This window comes from Saccopteryx bilineata, chromosome 2, assembly GCF_036850765.1.
Source record: "Saccopteryx bilineata isolate mSacBil1 chromosome 2, mSacBil1_pri_phased_curated, whole genome shotgun sequence".
In the NCBI taxonomy this organism is placed as follows: domain Eukaryota; kingdom Metazoa; phylum Chordata; class Mammalia; order Chiroptera; family Emballonuridae; genus Saccopteryx; species Saccopteryx bilineata.
The window spans coordinates 298,389,784-298,403,934 of NC_089491.1; the positions used below are offsets into that span (position 1 = coordinate 298,389,784).

The following is a 14,151-nucleotide window of genomic DNA, read 5'->3' on the forward strand; positions in this document are numbered from 1 at the left end:
GAAATCATGAAGCAAACCAGAAATAACTTTATCGGAAACAAAATGATTATGTTGCAGTGTCAATGCGTAGGCAGTGATGACCAGCCACTAATGGCTTTCAAGAAACAAAGACTAAAAAGCTTGGGTAATCCAAATGACTTTTCTTTTTCTTTTTTTAAATTGAATTTTATTGGGGTGGCACTGTTTATAATAATTATACAGGGTCAGTTGCTGAATTCTACAACACATCTCTAAATACCATATTGTGTGTTCACCTCCCCGCCCCCCAAGTCAAGTCACCATTTATCTCCCCCACCTCCCTGCCCACTCCCCCTGCAATCACGACACTGTTGTTTGTGTTAACAATTTTTTGTGTTCTTTTTTGCTCTTTCTCTTTTCTGTGTCAAGCCCTGGGCACATGTCTATAGTGTCTACTGCATTTGGCCTTATTTTAGTTAGCATTTCATCTTCAAACCACGAACCCCTATGTGACACCTTGAAATATAGCCCTGTGACTTGTATACTTTAGTTCACCCCAAGGTTTTCATGGAAGAGATCTTCTTCACTTAATATCAATATCACTACATTCAGAGCCCCAATCAATCTGTTCTGGCAAGCATTTTCCTTCAAAGCTATCTATGAAGCAATTTCCCCATCAAGACATTTCACTGTGTGGCTGTCAAGGACAGAACCATTTAGCACAAAAGCAAAATCAAGCGAGAATTGAAAATAACTTTATTGGAAGCAAAGTGATTGTGTTTATAGTGGCAATGAGTAGGTAATGATGACCGTCTACTAATGGTTTTCAAAGATAATGACTAAAAAGCCTGAGTAATATCAATAACCAATTAGTTTTCACCTTTTAATATTTCCTACAGCCTACTGATAATCTCTACAGTGTTAAATAAGGTTTATTATTTAGAAAACTCAATAACCAAATTCAGTCAACCAAAGAATCAACAAAAAGAGAAGATCATATGACTTTCAAAATAGTTTTATTCTTAAAGCTAGGAGAGAAAGCTGAGGGGCTGCTGATACCCTCTCACGGATGGATCACATAATGTAAGTGGAGGAAAATGTGTCAGTTTTTCTATAGAGTCATATTTAAACTACTTAAGCCAAGACAGTACACAATGAAAAGAAGCCACTGGACCCCTAAACTTCTGTGGGCAGAGAGCAGTCTGATAAACCACTTAGCTGCAAACAAGGGCTACATTTCACACAAAATGAGGAATACTCAGAGTCCCCGCCTAGGCCATCACTGTACATACATGGCCCAGTGCATGCTGAGTAGATAACTTGTCTCTTTAGTTCCTAGTTCTTCAGAACTGTCCTCAAGTAGCTGAACTCAAGGAACTGCTCCCACGGAGCCTCATCTACACTTAGACCTGATTGATATGATGAGATCCTGAACTGTCAGTTAATGTCATAATACTGAGATTTAGGGCTCTTGGAAGAAGGACTGAGCATATGTGGGAGGGATATTAACTCTTATGGGAAAAAACAAGACTGGCAAAAAGGACTTCCCAAGATGGCTATCATAACACATCCTATTCCACATGTTCTTGCAGTGAACTCCTTCCATGTCATGGAGTCTATGCTTTATTCCTCTCAACAAAGATAGAAATTTATGACTGTGACGGCCAATACAGTATGAGGCTTCTGAGGCTAGGTCATAGAAATGCCCCATCTTCTGCCTTGTCTTCTCTTGGGATGCTTGTTCTTAGAGCCCAGGTGCCAGACTGTGAGGAAGCCAAGGCCCCAGCTGAGCTCCCGGCTGGCAGCCAGCATCAATTGTCAGGCACATGCATGAGGTCACATCAAGTGACTGCCAACCTTTGAGTCACCCAGTTGGTGCCATGTAGAACAGCGGAGCTGTCCCCCTATGGCATGCACAAAGTGCAGGTTCATGAGTGAAATAAATGGTTGTCAGCCTTTTAAAGCTACTTAGTTTGAAGTGATTTGTTATAGACCAATAGAAAACTGGAAAAGGCCTTGGCTAGCTGGCTCAGTGGTAGAGCGTTGGCCCAGCATGTGGATGTCCTGGGTTCAATTCCCAGTCAGAGCACACAGGAGAAGCAATCATCTTCTTCTCCACCCCCATTCTCCCTTCTCTCTTCTGCTTTTTCCCTCCCATAGCCGTGGCTCAATTGGTTTGAGCACATTGGCTCTGGGTACTGAGGATGGCTCTGTGGAGCCTTGCCTGAGGTGCTAAAAAGAGCTCAGTTGCAAGCATGGCCCCAGATGGGCAGAGCATTGGCCCCAGATGGGGGTTGCTGGGTGGATCCCAGTCGGGGCATGTGTGGGAGTCAGTCTGTCTATCTCCCCTCCTCTCACTTGGAAAAAGAAGAAGAAAAAAAGAGAAAACTGGAACAAGGATAATGGGTGAACAAATTGTGGTATGTTTATACAATGGAATATTATATAGTCATAAAAAAGAAGTGCTGATACATGCAACAACATGAATAAAACTCAAAGATTTGTTTTTAATTCAGTGAGAGGTGGGGAGGCAGAGACAGACTCCCACATGTGCTCCAACCAGGATCTACCTGGCAAGCCCACTAGGGGGCAATGTTCTATTCATCTGGGGTGTTGCTCTGTTGCTCAGCAACGAGCTCTTCTTAGTGCCTGAGGCATCCTCAGTTCCTGGTGCCAACTTGCTCCAATTGAGCCACGGATGCAGGAGAGGGGGAGAGAGAGACAGACAGACACACAGAGAGAGTGAAGCGAAAGGGAGAGGGGTGGAAAAGCAAATGGGTGCTTTTTCTGTGTGCCCTGACCAGGAATCGAACCTGGGACTTCCACATGCCAGGCCAATGCTCTACTACTGAGCCAACCGGCCAAGGCCAAATTTCAAAGATCTTATGCTGAGCAAAAGAAGCTGGACATACAGAGTACATACTATATGAGTCCATTGATTTGAAATTCTAGAACAGACAAAATTAATATAAGATGACTACACTGAATAGTGATTGCTTTTGGGTGCAACTAAGAAGGGACATAAGGAACCATTCTTGGTAAATGAAAATGGTCTATGTTACAAGAGATGTGTAGGTTACAAAGGCATATCTATTTGTCAAAATGGTATAGCTAACATTTGTACATTTTAAGGAAAAATTTACCTTAAAAATAATAAAAAGTGAAAACTAAGTGTGAGTAGGGAGTCTGTAAAGATGCAGATGATATAAGAATGACAAAATGTTGGTAACTATGAAATCTGGGTGAGCAGTACATTAAAGTTCATTTTTTCTATTCTGTTTACTTTGCATATGTTTTAAATTTCCCATAAGAAAGTTAAAAAAAAAAGAAAAAGAGCAGTACTGATTTTTGTCAAAAATGAGGCTTGGCTATAAAGCACTAAAGTATTGAATATTTTTTGTATATGGTTGCTGTAGAGTCTCTGAAAATGATAGCAAAAGAATAAGGCAGTATTGTTTAAGTGGATGAGTAGCATACCATGATTTTTGAATCAAAGTACACTGCTCATTACAATGTGTAATTATTTGTTTTTAAAATCAGTTTTAGGCCCTGGCTGGTTAGCTCAGCGGTAGAGCGTCCGCCTAGCGTGCGGAGGACCCGGGTTCGATTCCCGGCCAGGGCACATAGGAGAAGCGCCCATTTGCTTCTCCACCCCTCCGCCGCGCCTTCCTCTCTGTCTCTCTCATCCCCTCCTGCAGCCAAGGCTCCATTGGAGCAAAGATGGCCCGGGCGCTGGGGATGGCTCTGTGGCCTCTGCCCCAGGCGCTAGAGTGGCTATGGTCGCAACATGGCGACACCCAGGAGGGTCGCAACATGGCGACGCCCAGGATGGGCAGAGCATCGCCCCCTGGTGCGCAGAGCGTCGCCTCTGGTGGGCGTGCCGGGTGGATCCCGGTCGGGCGCATGCGGGAGTCTGTCTGACTCTCTCTCCCTGTTTCCAGCTTCAGAAAAATGCAAAAAAAAAAAAAAAAAAAAAAATCAGTTTTAGGCCCTGGCTGGTTAGCTCAATGGATAGAGTGCTGGCCCAGTGTACAGACATCCCAGGTTCAATCCCTGGTCCCGGCACATGTGAGAAGTGATCATCTGCTTCTCCACCCCTCCCTTTCTCCCTTCTCTCCCTCTTTCCCTCTCATAGCCAGGGGCTTAGCTTGTCCGAGCGTCAGCCCCGGGCGCTGAGTATAGCTTGGTTGATTTGAACATCGAACCTAGAGCATCAGCATCTGAAACAAATTTGCTCAGCAGCTCTCCCTCTGGAGAGGCTCACCCTGCTCTCTCCATTAGTAGACCAACATCCTCTGTCCAAGTGCCTGAACCTGGAGCAGAATGCCTTCCCAGGCTTCTCTCGCTCTCTGATCCTCCACACCTAGTCGGTCACCAAGGCCTGTCTGTCTTGTTGAGTATTTCTGCTTCCTTTTTTTCTGTATTCCCTTTGCTACTACCTTAGTTCGGGCCACTAATGTTTCTCACCCAGATCTAGGAGGTTCTGCTTATTCCCTTTGCTACTACCTTAGTTTGGGCCCCTAATGTTTCTCACCCAGATCTAGGAGGTTCTGCTTCCAGGTCTGACCTTTGCATGGATCCATCTTCCAAACTGCTGCAAGATGGTTTCAATAACATGAAACCTCATAGTCTCACTGTCTAGTTTGAAACTCCTCAGAGATTCTCCTCTGCATACTGATCTAGGTGAAACTTGTGGCCATGCTAACAAAGCTCCCTATGATCCATTCCCTGCCTATCTCTGCAGCACTAGCTTTCATCCTACAGTCCACACATGTCATGCTCCAGCTGTGATAAATGACTTATGGTACTCATAAAGAAGCATGCTGCCTTATGTCTTCATGCCTGTGTTCGATCCGTGACCTCTCTCCTCCCAATTCCCTAGAAAATATATACTCGACTTTCTAGACTGCATTCATGTGTTAGATCCTTGTTAAATTCTTTCTGATGTGTCCCCACCCCAAAGAAGAACCAACTACTACAGCATATGTCAGCCCTGGTACCATTGGCAGGTTTCTGTCATTGTACTTTTAACAATTTTTTTGACTGGTTCTGTTTTCAGGTCTGTCTCCCTGTACCAGACCACATACTTCATTTGGGAAAGAACCATATCTTATTTGTATTTATAGCCCATAGATAACTACAGTCACTAACACATAGTAGGTTTTTAATAATTACTTGGTAAATAAATCAAAGCCCAAGTAAAAAGGTTTTCTTTAATATTTTACTTTCATATAAGGGGCAAATAAAGAAAACTGATATCACAAAATCTATGGTATAAATTCAGATTTTAGATGGTTAAAGTCCTCTAAAAAGTATAAAGATTGCCAAAACATACACACACACAAACACACACGTTTGGCCTGAAATTCTATCAATTATAGAGCTGGTATTCATAATAAATATTCCAGGGTATGTTTCTGATTCATTTAACAATATCTCCACTGAAGTGTAACATTTTTTGTTGCTTTCAAACTCTCTGGGTAGCTATGTGCATGCATGATATGCAATATACTGTAACTTCCAGTTAAAAGAATGTGAAACTAATTTGGGTGAACATCTGTATTGTAAAGGTTAAATAGCAAAAAATGGCCTAGTGGCTAAAAGTAATTCTCAAAATTTTTGTTTTGTTTAAAAGCCTGTAAATAATTTATGTTGAATCCTCAGTCATTTTGTGATTCAAAAATAAAGGAAAAAAGTGGCATAAAATATAGACATAAGTGAGCCCTTATGTTCTGCCCTATGACAGACAATTGGGTAGAGGTTCAGATTTCACAGATTAAGAGGATGTTAAGATAGTTCAAAAGGATACAGAAGCTGGAAAGGCTGGAAAATAGGTTTTATTAAAGTTATTAGTATTATTCAGAATAAAGATGGATGATTTAATAATGTCCCTCAAGCGTATGAAGTTACTATGCTAAAGCTAATGAGTTTCCTTTTATTAAGCAAGAGAAGATGGAAATAAAATTACATAAACACTTATTAAGTAAGTACTAGATAACTAAGCCCCAGTCAAGCCACTTCAAACTCATAACTCTACTGAGCAAGTTATATCTCCAGAAAAGGAAATAGCTAAAGTGATTAGAAAACTTATGAAGGACCTCTGTTCTCAGCTCCAATGCGCAGAACTTGGAAACTGTCTCTTAGATCCTTAAAACAAGAAAAAGTTGAACAAACTGAAAATCAACTACTTTTCTGGATTTAGAAATTAAACAACATCCTTCTAAATAATACATGGGCCAAAGAACTCTCAAAAGAAATTTCAAAATATTTAAACAAAAATGAAAAATACAACTTAATCAAAATTTGTGGGATACAGAGAGAGCAGTGCTTAGAGGGAAATTTACAGCTTAAAATGCAAATATTAGAAAGAAAGAAAGATCTAAAATCAATTGTCTAGGTTTCCACCTTAGAAAACTACAGAAAGAAGACCAATTTAAGCCCAAAGCAAGCAGAATAAAAGAAATAATAGAAATTTAGCTGACATCAATGAAATTGAAAATAGGAAATCAACAAAACCAAAAGATGGACTCAAAACATATCAATGAAAAAAAAGAGAGAAGATACAAATTACCAATATCAGAAATAAAAGATGGGTCATCACTACCGATCACATGCACATTAAAAGGATAAAAATGGAATATTATTAAAAACTCTATGACCACACATCTGATAAAATTGGCAAATTTCTTCAAAGACACAAATTACCAAAACTCAAACAAAAGTAAAGTGATGATCAGAATATGACTTAAATGAATCAATAATTAATGACCTTCAAAAAAAGAAAAAGAAAAAAGAAAAGAAAACAGCAGACCCAGATGGTTTCAGATAAATTTCAGCAAACATTTATGGGGTCAGCATTATCCCAATACTAAAACCAAGTAAAGACATTACGAAGAAGTAATCTATAGACCAATGTTTCTTGTGAACATAGATGCAAAAATCCTCAACAAAATATTAGCAAGTAGACTACAACAGTCTAACAAAAATTATACGCCACGACCAAGGGAAATTTGTTCCAGGTATGCAAGGCTGAATCAACATTAGAAAATCAGTATCATCCATGACTTCAACAGGCTAAAAAAGAAAAATCATATGATCATTATCAGTCAATGCAGGAAAAGCATTTGACAAAATTCATCACCTATTATTCATAATAAACTCAGAAAATTTTATATTTAGCTATAACATATTAAATAATATTTTCAGAAAACTAGGAATAAAAGGGAAACTTTCACAACTTGATAAAGAACATCTATAAAAAAGCTTACAGCTAACATACTTAATAGTAGGAAACTGTATGCTGTCCCTCTAAGATTGGGAACAAGACAACGATGTTCTCTGTCATCACTGCTATTCACTGTTGTACTGGAGGTCTTAGCTAGTCCGATAGGTAAGGAAGAAGAAATAAAATATATATAAACATTGGGAAAGGAAAAATAAAACTGTTTTTCTTTGCAGATGACATGATTGTGTTCATAGAAAATGCCAAATAACCAAAAAACCCCGACAAAACCCTCCCCAAACTAATAAGCAAGTATGTAGCAAGGTCACAGGACATAAGATACATACTGTTATGCCCTGGGTACTGTTCCAGGCACTGGGAATGCAGTTGCGAACAAAATAGTTTCTGCCATCAGGGAACTCACATGTCAGTGAGAGGAAGTGATGGCTCTTGGCTTCTGTGACTTAGTCATTCTTGGGCTTTGCACGATTCCCAGAGCCTTTATCTCTCCCCTAAATTTCAATCCTTCATTTCTAATTCATGGACATTTTCCACAGAGTGACATGTGAAAGTCAACAGAGCTAAAACCAACTCTTAAAAACCCAGCTTCTCTGGACTCCTTTGTCTGGTGGCACCATTCCTCACTCACCTGCTACTTTAATCCACTCCAATTTCATCCTCTCTCATGAACTTCTCCCCCAATTAGTCACTAAGCCCTTTACAATGTCTCACCAATCTCATTAAAAAAAAATTCTTTACCCACCTAATCTAAGCTCCTGGTATTACCTCATATCTAGTCACTTAACGTTTTTAAACATCTGGATTTTAAAAATAGCTTCCGAACAATCTTCCCTGGTTCTTATCCTCTAATAGACTAGCCTTCTTAACTCACTCATCTACTCTAAACCTTATAGGGATAAATCCAAAAGTCTCTAGACTGAATTCAAGTGGATTTTGTTGTTGGTGGTTTTGTTTTAACACTCTGGCTCTCATCTTGTCCCTCATGTTTCTGGTGTCCTTATTTTAACTGTTTAATTTCACTGCTTGATTTCTTCCTCTCCTTGCCCTCCAATATTCTTACTGCTTCAGTTCTGTCTCTAGGTTTGGTGCTTAAGTTTTATCAATGGTTGCTTTTCTGGCTTTCAACCCATCACCTCATCTCACCTCTTGGTTCACAGTTAAACTTACTTCTCTTTTCAATAGTTTGGTCATGTAGGATATTCAAGTATTTTGACTCTAACAGCCTTCAACTTCAAACCCATTCCTAAAATAATTTCTTCAGGCAGTGCTGGCAAGTGGGGCTCCTGAGACCCACCTCATTCTTTCATTTTATTCCCCAAACGGGTGTCAGACTTTGTCCTTCTTTGTATGTATAGCAGTTTGGTCCTTTTGGCTATAGTGCCTTCTAGACTTCCATCAGTTACAGGCTGGAAATTCCTGAGTTTACCTACTAGGATAAGGCAGGTGCTGCAGGAACAAAATAGGCTCAAAGTTGTTAACAGCTCAAATATGCAGAAATTTATTTTTTGCTCATGTAACGTGTTGAAGAAGCTATTTTGGTGAGAAGATGATTCCTGAACAGGGATTTCTAAACCTAGGCTCCTTTTATCTTGTGGCTCCATCATCAACTTGGGCACTTGTCATCATCTGTGACCAGATAATGGTTGGGGAAAGAAACTGAAGGACGCATTTGACCTAGAAATGACATACATTACTTCCACTCACATTCCAGTTGGCTGAAACTTGGTCAGATGGCCACAAAGTTTTATAAGAAATGCAAGAGAGGCTGGGAAATGTAGTCTAGAATGTATCTAGGAAGAGGAGAACAAAGTTTTTGTTAATAGCTTACTTTCTCCCTAAGGAAGACAACTTCAAGTCCCATCTAATTATTGCAGCCTTTTCAAGTACAGTGACCTGGAAATTTAAAGACAAGTTACCTGCTCCCTAACTTCCACCAAATACAGCGTCAAGCCGGGAGTGGATAGCTACACTCGTTTGAAAGGGAAAAGAATGAGAAACAGACAGCAGTCATTGACTTACAGCAAAGAACTGCAACTTCTCTCTTGGGAAAGGAGTTTCGATTTACTCTGGGTCTATTCCCTTATCCATTATTCTCTCTGGGGTACCTTGCGCTAACTCTGGGAAGGTTTTCCTTTTCCTTTCTATGCTACATTTTCATTTGAAGTCTGTGTTGAGAATCCTTTCTTTCTTGGGGACTATACAACATTTATAGTTTGCTTCATAGGAATCAAGTTTACCTTGAGTTCCTCTGAAATAAGGAGGCAACACTGAAGATTCTGATCTTTGCCACATGGTTTTTTGCACCTTCGTTTAGCTGAGCAGTCACTAGGCCTTCTGACTGAAAATTCTTTCTAGTCTTAAATCTTACTATTTGGGGTTCACGAGCAGTAGACTTTTCTTTTTTTCTTATAACTTTTTTTTATTTTTATTTACTGAGAGGCAGAGACAGATTCCACATGTGCCCCAACTGGGAACCACCAGGCAAGCCCACTAGGAGGTGATGCTCTGCCCATCTGGGGCTCTTGTTCAGTTGCAACCAGAGCCATTTTTTAGCACCTGAGGCAGAGGCCATGGAGACATCCTCAGCGCCCAGGGCCAACTCACTCCAATTGAGCCATGGCTGCAAGAGGGGAGGAAAGGAGATAGATAGATAGATAGAGAGAGAGAGAGAGAAAGGTGAAGTGAGAGGGGGAGGGGTGGAGAAGCAGATGGACAGATGAGCACTTCTCTTGTGCCCTGACTGGAAATCGAACCCAGGACATCCACACACCAGCCGACACTCTACCACTGAGCCAACTGGCCAGGGCCTTCTTTTAACATTTTTATTGAATTTATTGGGGTGACATTAATTAATAAAGTTATATAGGGCCCTGGCCGGTTGGCTCAGCGGTAGAGCGTCGGCCTGGCGTGCGGGGGAACCGGGTTCGATTCCCGGCCAGGGCACATAGGAGAAGCGCCCATTTGCTTCTCCACCCCCCTCCTTCCTCTCTGTCTCTCTCTTCCCCTTCCGCAGCCAAGGCTCCATTGGAGCAAAGATGGCCCGGGCGCTGGGGATGGCTCCTTGGCCTCTGCCCCAGGCGCTAGAGTGGCTCTGGTCGTGGCAGAGCGATGCCTCGGAGGGGCAGAGCATCGCCCCCTGGTGGGCAGAGCTTTGCCCCTGGTGGGCGTGCCGGGTGGATCCCAGTAGGGCGCATGTGGGAGTCTGTCTGACTGTCTCTCCCCGTTTCCAGCTTCAGAAAAATACAAAAAAAAAATTGTTATATAGGTTTCAGAAGTAAAATATCAGAAGCACCAGACTTTTCAAATCCCTAACACAAACTCTGGGCTCTCTCCATTCCCTTCAATATCTGCTTGAAAACCATATACTTCTTGATTAAATTTACTGCTGTCTTGTAATGTCTTTTAGGAAAAAACATACCAAATACACTGCTGCCTGGTTCCTTGTATCCACATCCCCTAAACTACAGGATCAGTAGTCACAGTGACCGCCTTCCAAATGTAACAGGCAACTATTTTATCAAATGCTTTGCATTACATGGGTTAGTTTTTTCCAGCCGCCTGCTGTATTATGTCCTCACTGCAGCTGCTATGCCAGATTACATAGTATGGGTTTTCATTCTTCCAGAACCCCAGTGGAAGGCCCCACTATTTTTCTTGGTGCCAATTGTTTGCAGTAACAAATAGAGTCTAAAATGTATGATGCCTAAAATATAAGGTTTTCTTCTCATTTATGTTTACATTCCGAGGCAGATGATGATATCTGCTTGTCCCTCTTCTGTGAGGTGATTCAAGGACCCAGGATCTTTCCAACCTGTGGCTCTACCATTCCCTCAGCTTTCATTATCCAGTGGGGTGTGTGTGTGTGTGAAAGAAGGGTGTGTCCATTTGCTTTTTAGAAAGCTTCCCTGAAATGGATGAATATCACCTCTGCTTATATTACAGTGGCCAAATCTTGGTCATGTGGCCATACCTAATTTCAAGGGAAGCTGAGAAATACAAGCTAGCCAGATGACCAAAAAGAAGAAAAAAACATAGATTTTGCTAAAGAGTGAGCAGTTCCTACCACATATCAAAAGTATTTTTTTAGGTTTTTCTCTTGATTTACTTTTCTTATGCCAACTGAAAACAAGACTTCATGTTTTCTATTACTAATTAGTAAAAGTTTATAAGATCCTTATACAACTTGTCTCCATTTATTTGGCATTTAATTATGTAGAGATATTTACTGTATTATTATACTATTATAATTCATTATAAAGTACTAATCAAGAAAAATAATATTTTATTGAGACCTTTTATTTTAAAACTGGGAATGGCTTTATTTTCAAATGGGGAACATCATGAAAAATTTTGATAATCTATGGAAAGAAAAAGTTGACAAGTTATTTTGCAAATTGGAGATCAATGGATTTACAATCAGTCTGCAATTTAAACATCATCTTAAGCATAAAACAGTATAATGAAAAACTAGCTAAGTCCCCCTGTAAACAATAAAAATGCTAATTTATGATTTACTAGTTAGAATGTAGATGTTCCTATTTTCTGCTGAAATTTCACTTTATATCTATTGTAGTTCTGTGGAAGACAGTAAGCCATGACCCAGATGCATGTGACATTTTTCAGAGTAAACTCATAAGCAAGTCTACTATTTTTGCTGAAATACCTTGATAATGGAAGTCCAAAATGTTTGAAAGAAAGGAAGAATTCAGCAGAAATTTGTATCCTGGGAAGGAATACAAATTCTTTAAATTTAGAAGTATCCTGTTTATCGGCTGTGTTCCAGTACAAACAATCATTAAAAAAAGAAAAAAGTTAGACCAGACCAATCGGGTGCTGGTGCTCTACTCTAAAATAAGTGAATTAAAAATGGCTTCTGATTGGTTTATGGAACTAAGGGTTCAAAGGTAATCAGATTAGATAATGTAGCAACTTTGATTTCTGTCAGTTTTAGAGCAACAAAAATGTAAATTATTTATAATATGGAAAATAGTTCTAATTCAATTTGTTATTATCAATATAAGTCTTTGTCGCTGGAAATAAAATGGTAATGAAATATGTCCTGGCTGGTACCTCAGTTGGTTAGAACATTCTCCTGATACACCAAGGCTGTGGGTTCGAGACCCAGTCAGGGCACATGCAGGAGTCAACCAATAAATGCATGGATAAGTAAAACAACCAATTGCTGTTTCTCTTTCTCCCCCACTTTTCTCACTTTAAAATCAACAAATACATTTTTTTAAAAAAGAAGAATTAAAAATATCTAAACTCGAGGTCTTTGGGAACAATACAGTAGCTACCTAATTAAAAAATTAAAATCAGCAAGCTACTATTGCCAAACAGAAAATGATTTTGTTTTACACAGAATCCCAATACTAACTTGAATCATGACAAATTCACATTAAATGAAAGAGCCAGCCAGATAACATTGTATTCATATTCATATTCTCACTAAAGAAACCTAGATCATTTTAAAGCTACTTATTTTCAGAGTTGGCTTATTTATGAAACTTAAGATTATTTTAAAATATTTAAACTTGTAGTTTATTTTCTTTGGTGGTCAGATTTGACTTAGAGTAAGGAAAATAATATGACTCAAACATTTTGACAGCAGTATCTCATAGCACATTTAAATAAGATTCTTTTCCAACTTGAGAACCTAATACCATTTGCATATATCCCTCTGATGTTTGCTATGAAATCTAAATTATTTTATTTTATGTAGTCAGATTAACACTTATTTATCAATGATAAAAATTAGGGCTGATTTTTGTGTATCATTATCAGAAGTCAGATGCTTACCCATTACTAATGAATACTAAAATGTGAAGAGATTTCTTACAGAAAGGTAAAAAAAGGTAATTTTTAACCCACGCATAAATTTATTTTCTGGAAAATTCAAATGCCATTAAAATCTCCTTGGATTAATAATTTTAACAGTTTTTACAGGGTTTACACAGAGGTCAGTAATTTCTTCTTGTAATACAATTATACAAAAGGAAAGGGCACCGAGACAATCGGTGTATATAATAGTAGAAAAGTATACGTGAGAATAAAATGCAACATACAGCACATTTCCAATTCCATGAAAATAGTTACATATATGATCATTTTAGAAAATGAGTTGTTTCACACACACATCTGTTTATATTTTTGAGCAAAAATGCATATTAATGTGACAATAATACAACACTACTGATAACCATACAGACACTCGTATATATTACTAAGGTCCATTAATGTCATGGAGTCACTGGAAAATATGGTTCAGACAGTTTCAGACGGAAGGAAATGGTAAACAGTAGTGCATTTCTTCAGGTTGTTTCATAGAGTTTTGCTCACAGAGCAATTAAACTTCATCACACTGTTACATCCATTATTAGAAAAATAAGTAAGAAAGCTCCGTAGAAACACTACTATTAAGGAACCTTCTTGCCTCAAAATAATGAAGAAGGAAGGAAGGAAGGAAGGAAGGAAGGAAGGAAGGAAGGAAGGAAGGAAGGAAGGAAGGGGGAAGAGAAGGGAGGGAGGAAAATAAAGGGATAGTGAAGAAAAGATTCCACTATTGAATTTTCCATATTCCATTATTTGAAAAATAAAACACAATGCAAGAGTACTGAGCAGTTAGACATCATGAGTTTTAGAAAAAGAATAGATCCAGCATTTATCAGACCTTTAAAACTCATATAATGACTATTCTTCATCAGGACTAACTGAACTGAGGATATTGATATACTTTCTTATTTTAAAATTCTAGTAAAAATCTAAAGTTTGTCAGTCCCTCTGTGACAGCTTTAAAGATTCCTCAAAATTGTTGCCACTCTATTATTTTCACTATAAAAACAAAAGTCATCTCAATAAAGTTAGGCAGAAAAATTCTAAATTAATTATGTAATACAACCTATCACTGGAAATTTTCTTAATTCATTCTTAAAGTATTTGCAATTTCAAAA

The 14,151-nt window shown here is 38.9% G+C and overlaps 1 non-coding gene across 1 annotated transcript; it reads left to right on the forward strand.

The window, feature by feature from the left end:
• The first annotated feature begins 3,504 nt into the window (after positions 1-3,504).
• Positions 3,505-3,580, forward strand: TRNAA-AGC (transfer RNA alanine (anticodon AGC)). Its single transcript has one exon. It is a non-coding gene; the product is annotated as a tRNA-Ala (tRNA).
• Positions 3,581-14,151: the final 10,571 nt, after the last annotated feature.